General features: G+C 34.5%; 1 long non-coding RNA gene across 1 annotated transcript; it reads right to left on the bottom strand.

The window, feature by feature from the left end:
• Positions 1-7,974: 7,974 nt before the first annotated feature.
• Positions 7,975-10,641, bottom strand: LOC132042979 (uncharacterized). The gene is made up of 3 exons (XR_009411635.1): positions 10,509-10,641; positions 8,289-8,851; positions 7,975-8,022 (listed from the first exon to the last, which is right to left on the bottom strand). It is a non-coding gene; the product is annotated as an uncharacterized LOC132042979 (long non-coding RNA).
• Between the last annotated feature and the right edge of the window lie 1,669 nt (positions 10,642-12,310).

Raw genomic sequence — 12,310 nt, 5'->3', positions numbered from 1 at the left:
TTGAAATTTTCTTCATCGATTCGTTCGACTATCAATCCTTGGACCTTATTAACACTTATATAACATTTCATTAACCGTCTAAGAGGCCCTATAGCAGCTCCTAAAGAGATTACTAAATATGCATCAATTCAACTATTGCGAAAACCTTTCCAAACATGACTTACATTTCACTTCCTTCAACGAACTTAGTTTCACATATTCATATGACTTCAAAATCCTATGGTACACACTTTAAGCTATCTAATACATTCCTTAATCTCGTAAGGACTTCATGCTTACCTTAAGCTCACATTATTCTATTCACAATGCAACAACTCAAAATTTCTGAGATGTGACAGAAACACAGTAACTATGAGGCTCAACTTTGATCATCAGTACAGTAGCCAAAAATATTAAAAGGTGGCAGCAGCAAACTGTCCTAGAAGGGACCCGAAATACTGCAGCAAACAGGTAGTATCAAGTGAACATTTCACATGCCATATTTGATCACTTTCTAAATCAAAGAAACTGCAGTTCTATCAATCAGCTTTCACAAATGCAACAGCTAAAGTATAGCAGCAACAAGCATGCAGCAATTTAGAACCAAGTGCAAAGTCCATTCTTTAAAGTAAACAACCCAATAGGTATTTCCATATAGACACACCAGCTAAACCTTTCAAGATACACCAGCCATTATGCTCAAATGGCAATCAAAATGAAGCAAAAATCTCCAGGTTCAGCTGCAACTTAAGCAATAATTTGCCTTAAAACTACTGCAGCAACATAGCAGTAGCAATATTGCCTCCAAAAGAAACATCAACAGATTCACAGAGAAAATAACAACAACAACAAAATCCCTCGAAGATGCAGGGATAATCTGGCATTTATCTGCATGATTTGTTTCTCAGAGAATCATGGCCACAGTAGTTGCGTCAACGGATATAAGAACATTTGAGGTTTGAGGTTTCCCCTCAGGTCATGTAAGCAAAAAGGAAGGGTAAAGAATGAGTATCAAGAATTTCATATCTTTAAACAAACTAACTTAAAAGAATACTTAGTAGTCAATCATTTGAAGTAGTTATCAGGGAGCAAAGAAATCGAACAACTTAGTATTTTTTAAGAGAATGTAAACTTAAAGACTAATCATGAATCACCACACTAACCATCAAACTTTAAAAGACAAGCCAACAAAAGGGGTGACCAACATCCATGTTTCCAATGCCACACAAGATCCAAAAGTTTCTAGAACCTCGGCATGGTAGGCTATTGGAGGTGGAAAAATCGAATCCTAAAGCTTACTTTGGCTTTCAGCCATCATAACATCTGAAGAATAAAGATGCAAGCAGTGAAATCATTTAAAGAAGTTTAAACATGCTGAAACAAATCAGAACTTAGAAATAACCTCATTTTAAGCTCTTGGAAATCATGTAACGTAGTAATTACACTTGGAAACAAAATAGTTCTTTACCCAAAGGGAAAAAGACAAGGAGTTCAACATGATTCTAGACTTACAATACAACTTAAAGGATGTATGAAACTCAGACAGAAACAGTTATGCAGGGAAAGGAGATAGACATCATAGATGAAAAGAAAAGTTATTTGACATATATTGAACATGTATTCATTTCATGCTCTATGGACCTATGCTTACCCTCAAAACAGTTTCATTAAAGGCCACATAAGATTCAAATCCAAACCATTTCCCAATTTTTCTTAGATAGACCTGGACTCATGTTCATTTCTTTTACTCTTGACAAAACAGTTTCTTTATTAAAGAACAGAAGAAAATTATACTCATTCATTCATATTCAATAGAAACTAGAGATTGTAAAGCACAGGATATTGCACACACATGAGCTGAGGGATTCAAGAATCAGAATACAATACCAACAAACAAGGAGAAGACTAAACCAACAATAAAATGTGACAATGTCACATCCATTGTGGCAACACATTCTTAACTAAACACTCAAATATAACAAATACCTGCTGAATCTAATCATTTTAGGCATACTGGAGTGGGCAAACAATTTTCAGCTTGAAAAAAAACCTCAAACTGTGTGTTAGAGCTAAATAGGGCCATTTGAAACATCCTGCATAGGCTTCTTAAGAAGAGCTTCACACTATTGCTTCAAATAAAGGTAAGTACGCTTTAAGGGGTCATTACCTATTTAGGCAGTTTGTCATTAGCAGTAATGTGGGATGAGAAAACTAAAATGAGAAGGGATTTTGCTACAGAACCTTCAACTATGAATTCTAACTTCATATAAAAAACAAACACCAAATTAGAGTAGTCGAGGAGCTTGAGCATTCCATTAAACCAGAAACTAAAGGAAAACTGCAACAGGGAACTCTACTTACTCATACTGAACATGAAAAGACGGAAAACAAGCAAAAAAATAAAAATGATGAAGTGACTAACACCAGAAAAGTAAAGAACTACATAATGAAAAAAAGGAGGGAAACCTATTCTGAGCATTTGGGAGCAAAAAAGGTAATTCATTCATATAAGCATGATCTTTCCCTATGTTCCTAACTTAACCAGATAACTAACCAAGCTATAAAATAACAGACTACGATTTACTGATTCAATTTGAGCTAATGACCATTACAAATGAACGGGTAATAAGTGCTTATAGATTTGAGACAATATGGCGAACATCTGCTCTTGAACTTGAAATGATTGGTTCATAGTTGATCTCTATTAGCTAAAACGGAAACTATACTGAATTAAACCAGCAGCTATACCAAAAAGGTGCATAAAGCGTTAAGCGCATACATTAATCTTTATCCTTAAGCAAAAACAAAATTACATAAATTTAAACTAATCCAACTTAAACAAACAGCAAGCACACACATACTACTACATAACTAGGGCAGAAAAATAAAAGAAATAGACTTAAAAAATTACCTTTTGTTGATGCAGCGTCGGGAGCAACGAGAGTTTAACGATTGCCTTTCGACTTTCTCTGACGCCACAAACCAACTCAAATCAAACAAAATTTAAACTGAACCCGATGTTTCAAGGAAAACTCAACTTGCAAGAAACTTTTCCTCTTTTTTGGAGTCAAGTTAACTGATAAATAAGATTTTTGGGTATGTTCCCTCTTTTTGTGAATGAAGAAATGGGGTTCTATTTATAGAACCCCAAAACCCTAGTTTTTGTGTTAAAGTTAGGAATTCATTATTTGAGATTGGGCAAGTTAGTTGTATTTTTGAAGTAGCGAGAGTACATTGCTATTTTAATGCTTACACATACATGTGTAAATAAAGTTGCTTGCCTTTGTGATGAGTGTAAGAATGCTACTCCTATGATACGTTTTATCAAAACTGGTAATTTGATACAAGAAATAAATAATATTTCAGTTGTGTGTCAAAGCCACGACTAGGCATCTCAAGTTTGATTTGTTTGCCTCTAACTCATAGAGAGACGCAAAGTGATCATCTGAAATCCTTTTGCACGATTTCCTCACATATTCTTCAATGTAACCTTCTAAAATTTGCAAAAATGAGTTGGATTGAGCTCCTGACAAATGACAAATACACCTAGCTAGTATATTTCAGATTTCAAAAAGCGGGAATTACTTGTGAAATGATAAAATTGAGTAAATTAATGAGCACCCAGTTTCTGTAACTAAGTTCATTGTCCAAATCTACTATTCGTTTAACCAATTACTATTTCCCCAAAGTGCATAGTCCACTAGGTGAGTTGTTTGTTATAGAAATTTGAAATCTTCACTAATAAATTTTGATCTTCGACATGATGTATGATTGTCATATGCTCCTTTTACATCTTCAGGGCAGAAGGTTGTAGATGCTAAAGATGTAGATGGAACACAATTTGATCCCTGCTTCTACCACCGTTCTGTTGGTATTTTTCTTAGTTTTGTCTATTAATTTTCCTAGCTTGATTGTGCGTAATAGCTTCTCATAGTTAGTAATTTTAGGTTCATATTTTGTATCTTATATATCAACATGTTTGTTGGCTATTACTATGTGGTGGCCCTTTTGCGATCAGTAAACCTGCAAGGTTTAAATCCATTGTGATGTCTACATCTACATCTGCTTTTACTTTCAATTACTTTATAAATAAATGATAGTTTTCCTTTGTGGCTGAGCAACATTGAGAGATATTGGGGACATGAACATGATCTTATTGAAGAAGTTTGTTAAACTTAAAAGGGTCCACATTACCAAGAAGCACAAATTTCCCAAATAAGCACATGAAAAACAAGAACCACTTCCTCTGTTTCATTTAGCTGTTGTGTGGATATCAGCTAGGTGAATGAATAATTTTAATTCATTGCTCAATTAGTGAGTGTGATTTTGAATAACTAGAGTTCATGCTTTAATATGAACCATTTCATGAGAATGCTTGGAACTATAGAAATGTAATAATTATTTGTTAGTATCATGTCCGAGAGAACGACTGTCGAATCGAATATGAGGAAAATGCCAACTAGAGGATTTTTGTAAGTTAGACCTGCTGTACAATTCATTATTTGTCGATTCTAGAGAAACAAACAAGAAAAACTTACTAAAAACCACAGGTACAAAAACCCAAAACTGGGAGAGTGAACAATAAATAAAAAGCTGACGAATTCACCACAAGAGAGTAGGAAAAGAAAACTTCATAGACCTTTGGAGTCCGAAGCTGATTTGAAGCAGTGAGAGCCCATGTTCCCTTTTGATCATTAGTGAGACCCAAATATGGTGTGTTTCTTATATGAGGGCTACATTTGGTTTGCTACAAAAAAGTGTAAACACATGTGGTAACTGGAAAAGGACAAAGAACTTATAATTTGAGCTACACAAATAACTATTCACATTGACGCTGAAAGTTATGGGTCCGTTCACGAAATGAGTGTGATCTTAGTTTCTGGTTAGTGCTCTCTCTAATAAAATGGCTGGTGAGAATCACTTTGATAATCCATCTTTTTGAAATTATGGAGGTTCTTGATCAATGCTTGGTCCAACTCAAATTGCGATAAAGAGCATCTTTAGTTGAAGGTATTGACGAGTTGAGTTTGATTATTTCCTAAATTCTGAATAGATGTAGTATACAGTAGTTTGCTAATTTTCTTTATTCCCCTTAATATATATTTTCCAGCTATAGGAGCAGCCACCCTGTTTTGGAATATTTTGCTACAAGGAAAGATGCCCTCTTTTGGCAAGAATGGGAATGTCTCACTCTCCTGCCACCCCAATTTTATTCAGTTTTCTCCCCCTGTTCTTCATGACATTTTGAAAGAAAGTTGATTTACAATCTTCATATGTTAATAATTTGAACCTTCTCTGTTTTAGGACATAATCATCTGGTTTTAGAGCTAACTATATTTTGCGACAAATTGTTTAACCAACTTTATTTTTTGAACTATTATCCTCTATATATGTCTCTTCAAGCTGCTGTATTATTTTTGTCTATTATGTATAAAATTCATAGTAGGAAAATACATATTGCTTTTAACCTCCTCCGACATATAAGACAGGTGCAGACCGTTACATTTCTTTTCATTACCAGGACACTCTCTGGATATTTTTCACGCTTTGTGCATGACACCATGTGCATTGTTGACTTATATGTGTTATGAGTTAAAAGGTGCAATTTGATTTTACATACTGAGCATTCACATTTATATATGTTTTGCAGCACTGTCTAGGGACGCATTTCCCTAGATCATTGAATTCTTTGACACTTAAGTGGATACAGAAAAATGTTAGGTATCTGATTTCATGATTTCATTATGGCTGGTGATGATTTTCCTCGATATGTTTTTCCTCCAATCACTTGAAACTGAAAGCGTTTCAATTTTATAGGCTGTTATGGTGAAAAGAGTTGTTGTTTTCTCTGAGAAGGGCTGCTCCAGCTTTTGTGAGGTCGCGAGATTAGCTTTGGAACTGGAGAAAAGATTGCCATCTTGAAGTTTCAAAAATTCATAAATGAAGAGACACCGATTTCTCGAAAGAAAGAAAAAAAGTATTATGAGTATTAAATTATAAAAATCTAAATGTAGGTATGAGATATCACAATGCTTATTGCCTGTATTCTCTTACCATATTGTGTCCGTATGTTTTTAAATTTCAAACTTTCGTCAGGAAAGTGAGCAGTAATATGCCCATGCTATGTAACCACCTATGTTGTTGGGCCCGTGCTCAATATTTTACATTTTCAAGCGGTATTCAATCTTTGGATGCTTGCATGGTCATTTGATCAGGAAGGATAGCAGTAAAGAATGGAAAGAATAGCACGTGGAAAAATATAAAACTAATTGGGTTAAAGCTAGCAGATGCCATATATGTAAAATAGTTGATACGTATAGTGAATAGTTACTCAATAGAAGTTGCATCAGGTATCGTACTTACAAAGGTGTATTTAGGGGTTGAATGTCAAGTGAGATTCAATTCAAGTTGTCAATATCAGCAAAGTACTAATTCCAACGCTTAATTAAGGAGAGAACCTTCAAAATTGACATACATGTTGAAGATATAACAACACAAATATACATATTTGCAGATGAAGTGTTTGCTTCTTGTCATTTGCAAGGCTGCCTCCTTGCCTGCATCGTTGAACAGCTCAATTAATTTGTAAAATTTGAAGGGAAAACAAAAGGATGGGGGAGGATAAAAGAGAAGATGTGTATTCATGAAACATAAAAAATTTTTGTAGAAACTAAATAAAGAATGGGTCCATCTCTTAGACAAAATTGATGACATTATAGTAACAAATGCTCACATGCATGTACAAAACCAATTTACTGAAAAGGCAGATAAGGTAAGAAACTAAAATTTAACAGCAGTTAGTCCGGGAACCAAAAAAAAAAATGTAGCGGCAGTTGGTCCATAAAACAGTTGAGAGAGAGTCACATATATTAACATTAGCTTCCAAGTACTAACTTAGAAGGCAAATACTTTTCTTTTAAATGGTAAAGGTATTATTAATTAGCAGGCGAATATATATAGAACTGTACAATCAAGAATTAATAAATCTACGCACTAAAATTTTGTTAAATCAAATGATCCTGAGGGATTATAATAGAAAGCCCTCCTCACTCCAGGCTTGAGCTTTTCCATAAATCGAAAACCTAAGTAAGTTGACAAAATATTGGGTTCAAAAAGTAATAATAATGGCAATGACAATTAGTTGTTAACTTCAAGATGTAAGACCCAAGTCTCATGAGATAATTATGTCAAATAAGCCTCAATTCAAATCTATGTTTTCTATTGTCTCGATAACTCCACTATACTTCAATCCCAACATATTAGGGTGTGCTACATGATCATATTACTCCAATTAAACTCATCTCGATAACTCCAGTGAAGTGCCAGGAGAACTGACATACACATACAAAAAAAATAAAGGAATGACTAGACTCGTATAACGTTATTTGTTTAACAGCTCCACAACTAACTTGCAACTGTACAATGGAGAAGAAAGGTACCATTCCCCTCCATGCATATTCGACACACATCGATGACTTGATGCAACTCAGCCTCTTAATGAAGATTCTTATCAGCTAAACAGGCATCATAAAATGATCATGAAGCATACTTTACATGAAGCATACTTTACAGGGATGAACACTTTTTGAACATGTAAACATGAAGATATAGCAACTTGGCAAGTGGACTTCAATATTGAAACACAGTAGTTCCAAGCATATGTAAATCATATTTCAACGGCGTAAGAGCCCTTTACTTGTATTTGCACAAGAGTTATGTGAACGGAATACAGTTCTTCTAGAATACCGATAGAGCAATATAGCAGAACATGATGTGTTTTGGAACAATTAGGATTCATATACTACCTCCCGTATTTGTTCCATGAAATGGAAGGTTTGAAATGAGTAAATAGCGTTGTTCATGTTCGTCCCTAGGGTTGTTTAATACTAAATAATTGATCCAAAGATTGTTTGAAGTAACTAAAAAAGAAAGTGACACATTACTTTTACTAAATCTAAAACATTAAATTATCAAAAACTTCCAGATGATAACAATCTTTCTACTTTATGATTGATCACCACCACTTCAAAATGCCTTTGTATTCTGCATCAGAATTTCCATTCAATTAAAGCAAAAAAATAATGAAGTAAATCAGACGGTTGAAATTCTCCACTACAGAATTACTTATCAATAGATAATCAAAATAGGGAACAATGAAGCAAATAAAAAAACAGTTAGTCAAAGAAGTAGAAACTTCCTGTTGTAAACCTGTGATCATTTTAGTTTAGGTCCCATGCAAAAGCTATTATCAGAAAACCTTTTCCATACGTACGAATACCAAACATGTTTCTCTAAAGATCTTAGCTAACCTGCACTTCTATCAACGTATTGTTAGAAAATAAGTTATAGCCCATTCACAGTGTGTGCCAACTGTTTTAAGTGATTTGCGAATCTGGAGTTGTAACCCTCGTCATTTATCGCCCTTCTTGTTCTTGTTGTTCAGCTGCTTTAAGTCTATAACTACACAAAGAGCTCTTCCCACAAACTTCTAATTACGACCTGAATAAGAAGAATTGCATCAAAAAATTCAGATAAAATAAAATATGATAACTGCATTACTTACACACCTCCAAATTTTAATTCCTTGCACCACTTACACAACTCCACATTCTACTTTTCAATCCTTCATTTTCCTCTGTACAATCGCATATTCTTCTAGAGATAACAATCACAAAATCAGGAACGGAGGGTTCCACACCATAAGAATTAAAAAAAAAAAAAAAATTCAGAAACTACATTCTACTTTAGGACACAAATAGTCATTTTATCACTCCTCCAATGATGACTCCAAAGAATAACATAATTTGTCCTTAGTGAAGGCTTTTCTTTGCTGTTTCTTTTCTTCAATAACTCTTGATGATTTCTTACCACGCTGCAACCAGTAAAGGACACATAGGCTAAAGAACAATTAAAAAACAACAAAGGGCAAACATAGCAAAAGGAAAATGCATTATCCAAAGCCTAAAGATGCGATTAAATCCAATTAGAGATTGTCTGTTGTAATGTGGTGGCATTTTGCAGCAAAGCATTTGAGAAGTTTTTCCATCACCAGAATACACAACCTCATTACCTCAAGTCTACATATTTGCTAAGGTTGAATAAGTAAAAGTTCCAATAGAAAATCCAACACTCAGAACCATCACCTTTTTTGATGACAAAACTCAGAACCATCATTTAAACACATAATGCAGTGCTGAAAATTAATTCCACAAAATCCTTTTAACTAACCTCAACTCTACACTAAGTGGAAAAATTTACTTCACATCATATTCTACTCTCTTTAAGGACGAATGGAGACTTTTAAATTTATATGCTTATTAAATTATCCCTGTCATTTTTCAGCAACACAGCTCATCTAAACTATTTATCTTTCACAGATAAAAGACTTTCATTCCACACTTGGGAGTTTTCGTAGAATAACTCATTCCACAATCCATGACCTCAATGAACTTAAAGAAATCAGACAAATAACCTTTAAATCAAAAAGAATAGGGAGAACTCCACAACTTCACATTTATCTTTAAAAAATGCAGTGACACCTATAAGAAAACTACATGCTGGCATCGATTCAACTCTTCCCAGACATGAAAAGCTAAGACAGATTTTAGTCAACCTAAAACGGAAGTGAAACTAACTGTCATTTCCAACAAAGCTGAAATCAATCTTGAACAGAGAATTGAAGTTTCGAAAATGATATTAGCAAAAAACGAAAAAGATAAATGTGAAGATAAAGTGCTTTTTTTAACTAAAAAATAGGACACAATTTCTTTGTAAAAGGCGAAAACTAAGAAAGCACATCTATTTCTTTAAAAATTGAATTTCTCCCTTCCAACTCCTAATTGAACACAAAGAAACAATAAATTTATATTTTTCTGCACTCATGATCCTCACAGATTAGACATTTATATCTCAATACTAACATGTACTTGGCTAGAAAGAAAATTGAAAGTAGGGCATGAACTTCCTTTTGAGCATTATTAGGCTATTAGCAACAATATAGCATTCACTAAAGGACATGCTCTTTTTTAATCAACATTGTCGGAACCTAGCAAACGATTCAGAGTATGAATACGATTTTAAAACTGAAGTGAAAAAATATTGTGGTCTTTCCTATTGGTTGATGTGGTGATATTAGCTCTCACATTAACAAATCAGACTTTGAGGTGGATGAATTACAGTCAAACTATTTCATAGGTAAAACCATAAAACGTACCCAAGTTTTCATGAAAATGTATTGATCAATCACCTTGGATCTATAACTGAAGTGAAAAAAATTTGAGCGTAGGTCTTTCATAATGGAGGTCTCGTGTTCGAAACCCTCATATTAACAAATTTGGATTTCTTTCAGAGCTCATCGCACCGGGCTGAGTGCTTACCTCTCCTATGTGATTTGCGAGCTATTGTGCATAGGTAAAACCATAAAGTTTCGTGCGCCCGTAAGTTTAGCGGGCTGCGGGTTCCCATGTCATAAAAAAAAATCACCTTGGATCTATACCTAAAAGCTGAAAGAGGGAAAGAACAAAACTTACCTCTAGTTCATGAGTTGTTTGAAGTGTAAGAATAATCTTGGTGACTTTCTGATTGCTTAGTCCTTCTATAAAATGAGAGAACAATTCCACCCTTAAACCCCCAAATTTCAAACCTCAAACAAATATCTCAAAATATAAACTAAAAGAGCATAAGAAGAACATCAATACACAAAGAGTCAAGCCGTAACTCGCATCAATAGAAAAAATCAACACTTTGAAAGAGCATATATAACACTCCCTGTTGAAGATTTCTATTAATTCCTGCATCATCTCATTGACAATTCTTTAACTAGACTCACGACCTTGTAATCTCATTGCATGGAGTCTTTTTGGACTGATACAAATGATTTCAAGAGTGCCCATCATATCATACTTATTCTGATAAATTTCTATTAAGAACCATGCATGTAGTGGATTAAAGCTTCAATGTACTTCTTGAACAAAGGAAAAAAAGTGAAAATATCTGCTAAGAATTATAATATCCTTCGTCTTTCGAAATTTGTAAGCAATGTCAAAAAAAGGCTTAAATACAAAATTAAAATATTCAGGTAAGAAAGATCACCATTAGAGGTCTGGTAGAGAGAAAGAGAAAAGGGAAAAAAATGTCTAAAATAAGTTGATTCGTCAAAGGAACTTTTCTCAGTTGCTGATACAGATTATCCTAGAAAATTCTACCCTCACTTCTCCTCAATTGCCCCTCAATTCAGATTATCATGCTTTGGTTCGACTTCTACCTCGGTGTTTGTGTATTTCAAAGGTACAATAAGCTAATTTCCACTGCCCATATATTCAGTCTCTGCAAAATTAACAAGCACTCAAGTGTTAATGGTTCCATTTCATTCTATAAGTGCTTTTTTGGTAAGTTTCGTGGTATCTTTTTTGAATTCCTCCGGTGTTTCTACTGATTGCGATGATGAGAAATCCTCTTTTTTTTTTGGTATTTTATTCCACTACTTTTGATGAGTATCTGATAGGTTTTCTGGTGGTTTGATAGTTTATTATAGAATTTTGTATGGTTATTATGTGCGATTTTCAACAATTTGGGGTTCATATCAATCTTAGATTTCTTCCAATTTTTCAATTTTATGAAGAAAAAGAAAGCGCAACACCAGTTTAAAAAAGTAGGTTTTTTTCCCTTTGTTCAAGATTTAGATCGTGCAAGATTGGAATGGAGGCCTTTTGTCACACCCCAATTTCCGATGGGGCATGATGGGCACCCGACCCTTACTTAGGGCCGAGCGAACCCGCTAATCCTCGTGATACTCGTAATCTTATTGGACGCTTAAATCATGAAATGAATGCATAATGTAAGCTTTTCAACAAACATGCTTTTCGTCTTTCTCAAATCAGGTAAAATCTGCAATCATATGAAACTTGTAACATAATGCATAACGACACGTCGGCTTACGGAGCGTTTTTTACAAGATCGATGTTCTGTGGCTGTCCGCAAAGTATCAACATAAACAAGATATCATATAACATAGATATATCGACTCGGCGGCCTCCGGAGAAATGGAGCTGTGATCGGTGGAACATCGCCACGCTAATAACCTACCTCGTACGGATACTGGTACACACGTGGCATGAAACGCGACCCCGAAGAAAAAGGGTCGGTACGGAATATGTCTGCGAGCATGTAAGGCATGGAAATACGATGTAAACGAGGATCATCTTGAATAAGGAATCGCAAATCATAAGGCTTGCCCCTACTGAAACATAAATAGATAATCATCGTATACATGTATGCGTATAACGTGTCGACCTACAGTGAGGGACTCGGTAAGCAAAATCATCATATCGTC

The sequence above is a fragment of the Lycium ferocissimum genome, unplaced genomic scaffold (genome assembly GCF_029784015.1).
Source record: "Lycium ferocissimum isolate CSIRO_LF1 unplaced genomic scaffold, AGI_CSIRO_Lferr_CH_V1 ctg19516, whole genome shotgun sequence".
NCBI classification, from domain to species: domain Eukaryota; kingdom Viridiplantae; phylum Streptophyta; class Magnoliopsida; order Solanales; family Solanaceae; genus Lycium; species Lycium ferocissimum.
This window is presented reverse-complemented; position numbering and strand designations above follow the sequence as displayed.